The sequence below is a fragment of the Physeter macrocephalus genome, chromosome 14 (assembly GCF_002837175.3).
Source record: "Physeter macrocephalus isolate SW-GA chromosome 14, ASM283717v5, whole genome shotgun sequence".
In the NCBI taxonomy this organism is placed as follows: domain Eukaryota; kingdom Metazoa; phylum Chordata; class Mammalia; order Artiodactyla; family Physeteridae; genus Physeter; species Physeter macrocephalus.
The window spans coordinates 74,773,011-74,779,535 of record NC_041227.1 but is presented as its reverse complement, the minus strand read 5'-3'; positions in this window follow the sequence as shown (position 1 = coordinate 74,779,535).

Genomic DNA, 6,525 nt, shown 5'->3' with positions numbered 1-6,525 from the left:
AGTGGAATTCTAACTATAACCCTATGTAGCAGGCAAGACGCGAGGTATTATTTACATTGAGTTGAGAAAGAAACATACTTTTTCAGAAAAACTGAAGCGCACTTGACATACAATATTATGTTAGTTTCAGGTGTAAAACGTAATGATTCAACATTTAAATATATTAACTAAAAAATGATCACCATGATAAGTCTAGTAACCATCTGTCACCATACAGTTATTATAGTATTGTTGATTATATTCCTTATGCTATACATTACCTCCCTGTGACTTATTTTAAAACTGGAAGTTGGTATCTCTTAATCCCTGTCACCTATTTTGCCCAACCCTCTAAACTCCTCTCCTCTGACAACCACCGGTTTGTTCTCTGTATCTATGAGTCTGTTTCTGTAGGAAGACTACAAGTATAGGGAATTGCAGAGCTGATATTAGAGCCCAGGGTTCCTGACTCCAAGCTTCTCTGTTGATAATAAGGTCCCAGATATCACTCCTAGGTAGTTCTGTTTCATTCTATACCTATCTCTCAGCTCTTTCTTAACTGGCTGTTTTATTCTCCACCTAACCTTCCGTGTCATGCTTGTTTTTGTTTTTGTTTTGTTTTTTTAAAGCAAATCCTATCTCAGAGATCTTTTGCTTATTCTTCTCCAGACCTTCTTATTCCTGGCCTCTCTCCTTTCTCTAGGTCAAATCATACTTGCTCTTTTGGAGACTCCAGCATAATGCAGCATAATGAAGTCTAACCCAGCGGTTCTCAGCAGGAGGAAATTTTGTCCCCCAAGAGACATTGGGCAATGTCTGGAGACGTTCTTCTTTTTTTAAAAATTATTTTATTTTATTTTATTTTTGGGGGCTGTGTCGGGTCTTTGTTGCTGCGCGCGGGCTTTCTCTAGTTGTGGGGAGCGGGGGCTACGCTTCACTGCAGTGCGCGGGCTTCTCATTGCGATGGCTTCTCTTGCGGAGCACGGACTCTAGGTGCGCGGGCTTCAGTAGTTGTGGCTCGTGGGCTCTAGAGCACAGGCTGAGTAGTTGTGGCGCACGGGCTTAGCTGCTCCGCGGCATGTGGTATCTTCCCAGACCAGGGCTCAAACCCGTGTCCCCTTCATTGGCAGGCGGATTCTTAACCACTGCGCCACCAGGGAAGCCCCTGGAGACATTCTTGACTGTCACACTGGGGGTGGTTACTGGCATTTAGTGGGAAGAGGCCAGGGATGCTGCTAAATTTCCTACCATGCACAAGTCAGCCTTCCACAACAGGGAATTATCCAGCCCAGTGTCAGCAGGCCAAGGTTAAGCAACCCTACTTTAAGCCTATGCCTCAGGAGACCTTGTCTGACTCCTGACCGGCTCTTTGAGGTGGCACAGCTGTGCCAGGCCATCAAGGCTGTGTTGCTTTGAATTTGTGGTGAATGACTTGACAATCCATGGCTTTGTGGGCTACATGGAGGGGAGTGGCTTCCTGCCACACAACCACAAGATAGGGCTTTGGACCTCTTGGACTTCCACTTAGAATTCCACGGATACTGAATTACATTTGCCGGAATCTCGGTGTGGGACGTCAAACCCCACAGCCTGGGTGGGTCACTGCCTCACCCACACTTACAGCATGTGCTGGTCTGAGGCTTCAGTGGAGTGTTGGAGTAACAGGTGTTGTGGTGATGCTGGTGGTGGTTTTTTTTTTTTCCCCAAACATTGGAAATCTATTGGTTTTCCAGCATCAGCTCCATGGTGCTTATGTTTTTACTGGTGGGTTTGTGGCTGTGATTCTCATGTGTGTGCTTTGGAAATGACCCGGTTCAGTACAACTTGGATGAGATGACGATTGACCAGGGTGACAATGGCTGGAAAAGTACCCGTACAGATGTCTTCCACTTTCCTCCATACTTTGGTCTGCTCTGTGCTGTGCTCGGCGCGGGTGCCCAGAAATGTGGGACATTGATCTCCTGGCCTTGGCACTGGTGAAGTGATGAGAATTATCAGGAATTTCTCTCAAGGGGTAGAACTAAGTAGGTAGTTTGTTCAGAAAAGGTTTGTGGATCTTCTCTTCTATCCAAGGTGAGGGGCAGACTTAAGGGGTAGACCTAAGACCTAAGGAGCTTTAGCGATGATGCGTATATGTTATTGTAGGTTTTCTGGACAACAGACTGGGGAGAATGTTTTGCTGGAGGCCCTGGGTCTGGAAGAAACTGGGCTAATTCCTCTGAAATTGCTAGAAGGGGGATAGGTGGGACCTAACACAGACTTCCCGCTACGACCCTGCAGGCATGATTACCATGGCGCTGCGTGGCGTGTGCATCCTTGTGGGGCCATTAACTTGGCACCGTCTTGTATGCCCCAACCTGCTGCTTCTCTGGCTACGTGTTCAGCCACTTCTTTTGGCAGATCGGAGGTGAACACTGGGTGTGGGACATCATTCTCACCACCAGTCTCTTCTGATGAGGACTTCCATTTCCCTGGTAGGCAGGCCTGGGCTTAAGAACTTAGAAACGTCATGCAACCTGGAATAGAGTTAGTGTGAGGTTTCCTGCCTGGACCCTCACATGCCTGCTTGCTCGTCCTAGATTCACCAGTTCACAGCCATTCAGTGTTTTATTCTTGATATTGGCAATTTGTGTCTTCCTCTTCTTTTATCAGTCTTACTAGAGGTTTATTGGTCTTTGAAAGAACCAGTTTTGGTTTTTTTTTAAGAACGAGTTTTTTGTTTGTTTAAATAGTCTTACTAGAGGTTTATTGGTCTTTGAAAGAACCAGTTTTGGTTTTTTTTTAAGAACCAGTTTTTTGTTTGTTTAAATGCCTTTCTGTTGTTTTTATCTTTTTCACTTCATTGATTTTGGCTCTTCATTATTTCCTTCCTTCTGTTTGTTTCAGGCTTATTTTTCTTTTCCCTCCCCTCCCCTCCCCTCCCCTCCCCTCCCCTCCCCTCCCCTCCCCTCTCCTCCCCTCCCCTTCTCTTCCTCCCTCCCTCCCTCCCTCCCTCTCTTCCTTCCTTCTTTCTTTCCTCCCTCCCTCCTTTCCTTTCTTTCTTTCCCACATAGTGCAGCTTGCAGGATCTTAGTTCCCCGACCAGGGATCGAACCTGGGCCCCCGGGCAGTGGAAGTGTAGAGTCCTAACCACTGGACCGCCAGGGAAGTCCCCTTATTTTACTTTTCTTTTTCTCATTTCTTGTGGTGGTCGCTTAAATTATTGATTTGAGATCTTTTTGTGAACATTTAGTGTTACCAATTTCCCTCTCAGACTGCTTTAGCTGTGTCCCACAAATTTTGATACCTACAGGTAAAACATTGTTTCTTTTAAGAAATAACATAGGTATTTTGAAGACTTTTTTCTGATTCTTGGTATTACGAGTGACTTTCTATTGTATCCTGGACAATTGGGGTATCACAAGACTCTGAATCTTATTTAAATCTTCTATCTTAGTGGGCTCTGCTGGCACCATACTGGTGAAGCAAAGTGGATGCTGCCTCATTATCACAGGGCAGAGATGAAAGCTTAGGCTCCCCACTGATAACACAGTGGGGAGGGGGAGGAGCACCCCATCAGTACCAAGTGAGAGTGGGGGTCTAGACTCACACTCCATCTCTATTTGTTCTGAGGTGGGGTGGGGTTTTTTCCCATGGCGGTGGTCTGGAGTAGGGTGGACATTGTCAAAATAAGTTTGTCTTGATAGGCTGCTCCTTTCCTGGTGCTTTAGTTAGAGAGAGCAGGCTTTGATTGGGGCTTTTTTTTTTTTCTTTCTTTTTCTGTACATATTGGCTTTTCTGGGTCGCAAGCTTCTTCTGTGCTAATCCAGGATATGTAGGGAGCAAAAAGAAAATCTGGTAACTCATTGCTGTGTCATCACTTGAGTTTCAAGTTTCCTAGATAGTCGCCTTCTTCTCTCTACCTTTCAGACTCTTCCTATAACATTATGCATTACGTCCAGGGTTTTAGCTGTACTTAGTGGGAAGGATAGAGGAAACTGTGTCTATGTCATCTTGTCTGTAACCATCATTGACCTCTTTTAATACTTTTAGGTTATTTTTAAATAAACTTTTAATTTTAGAATAGTTTAGGTTTACAGAAAAGTTGCAAAGATAGAGAATTCCCATATGCCCCATACCTAGTTTCTCCTATTACTAACATTTTATGGTACATTTGTCATATTCATGAACCAATACTAATATATTATTAAAGTTCATACTTTATCTAGATTTCCTTAGTTTTTACCCAGTGTTCTAAGATGCCATCCAGAATACAACATTACATTTTGTCATGTTTTTCACACTCTTCTTGGATATGACAGTTTCTGACTTTCCTTGTTATTGATGACCTTGACAGTTTGAGGACTCAGGCATTGTGTAGAACGTCCCTCAACTGGGATCTGTCTGATGTTTTTCTCATGATGAGACTGGGGTTATGGGTTTGGGGGATAAAGACCACAGACAGAGGCGAAGTGCTGCTGTCATCACATCATATCAAGGGTACCTACTATCAACATGTCTAATCACTGGTGATTGACCGTTACCTGGCTGAGGCAGTGTTTGTCAGCCTTCTCCACTGTGAAGTTCTCCCCTCCTCCTATTTCCATATTGTGCTTTTTGGAAGGAAGTCACTATGTGCAGCCATTATAATATCTTTTTTTACACTTACATCAGATCTTGTTTTCCTCTTACAAATTCTGACTTATTAGAGGCATTGATTTTTACTGGGTCTGGACTTCCCTGGTGGTGCACTGGTTAAGAATCCACCTGCTAATGCAGTGGACACGTGTTCGATCCCTGGTCCGGGAAGATCCCACATGCCACGGAGCAACTAAGCCCGTGCACCACAACTACTGAGCCGCGTGCTGCAACTACTGAAGGCTGCGTGCCTAGAGCCCATGCTCCACAACAAAAGAAGCCACTGCAATGAGAAGCCCGCACACTGCAACGAAGAGTAGCCCCCGCTCGCCACAACTAGAGAAAGCCCACACGCAGCAATGAAGACCCAACGCAGCCAAAAAAAAAAAAAAAAAATTTTACTGGGTCCATATTTTTCCAAACATTTCATTTTAATATTCATTACACCAATATCAAGCATTTACACAGAAAAGATGAAAAAAAAAGGCATGATTTGAGAGACTAGTTCTCTTAATACTTGTGGGCACTAAAACTAATGTCCTAAGGAAGTCTTTAAATACTATAATAGCCATTTTTAGGAAAAACCTAAAACCATATGCAGCCATAAGACCAGTGGAATTATTCTTAATGCTTCTGTTTGTCTCAAGGAAAGTTATCAGAAGAAATAGAGCCATTTCAGTTTTCTTTGGAAAGCTTATTTTAAGAAGAGTCTTGGATCTTACATATAATTTCCTCATGACTCTCCGAAATTCCAAAAAGGGAAGCACAATTGTTAATGTTATATTTGTCCTTTTGTCATAGACGGGGCTATTTTTAGACTAGATAGAATGGTCTGTGCTTTATGTAGACTTCACAGTACATTGAGGCCGGTAGAAGAATCATCTTGAGTACACACGTGGCCATGTAATAGGACTTGAAACATAATGTTACCCTTTTATATTACTAAAGACCATCTGAAGTTTTCTGTTTGGGCTTTCATGACCTATTTATTAGAACCATAACCTGTTTGATGCTGAGTTTCTGGATATGAAGAGTTATTAAGAGAAAATATGACTTTTTTACAAAATAGTTCCAGGAATACATTGTATAGGAAAAGGATTAAGTGCTTAAAAGAAGGATATTGTTAAAAAAAAATAAGGATATTGTTAAGAAAAAGGATATTGTTAAAATGCCACCTGTGTTAAAGAACCTTTGTGCAATCCCTGACGTCATAATAAGCAGAATATTTTGTGAGGATGTTACATTATTATCCTTTCATCCTTTTTCCATTTGATTGAATGTCTTGGTCATACACACGACTGGCCACATTAAGTCTCTTGAGGATAGTGTTCTGTCTCTGACACTCACCAGCTCCAACTTACCCACCTTATTTTCACCCATGAGCATTTTGAAAAAGAGGAGCAATGAGGGAAGTAACCTTATCAGATATTGAAACAACTTATAAAGTAAAATAATTAAGATAATGATGTATTGGTTGAGGTACAGACCGATAAACAGAGATTCAAGAAAAGACCCAAATTCAACTGGAATTTAACACACGATAAAGGTAGCATTTCAAAATAGCTGGGAAAAGATAGTTATTCCCTAGACAGTGTTGTGAGGTGATGGGAGGGAGAAACCTGGATCTTGACCTAATTCTTTACATTGTATTGAATTCCACTTGGATCCAAGATTTAAACATAATAAAATGAAACCATAAAGGTACTATTAAAAAGAGTTAGCATTTTAACAGTTCTGGAATGGGAAAAGTATAAAAATTATGCAAAATTCAGAAGCCATAAAATAAAAATGCAATAACCTCTGGTTTAAAGACACACACACACACACACACACACACACACACACACACTCAAAAAACAAATGCCATGGGCTTCCCTGGTGGCACAGTGGTTGAGAGTCCGCCTGCCGATGCAGGGGACACGGGTTCGT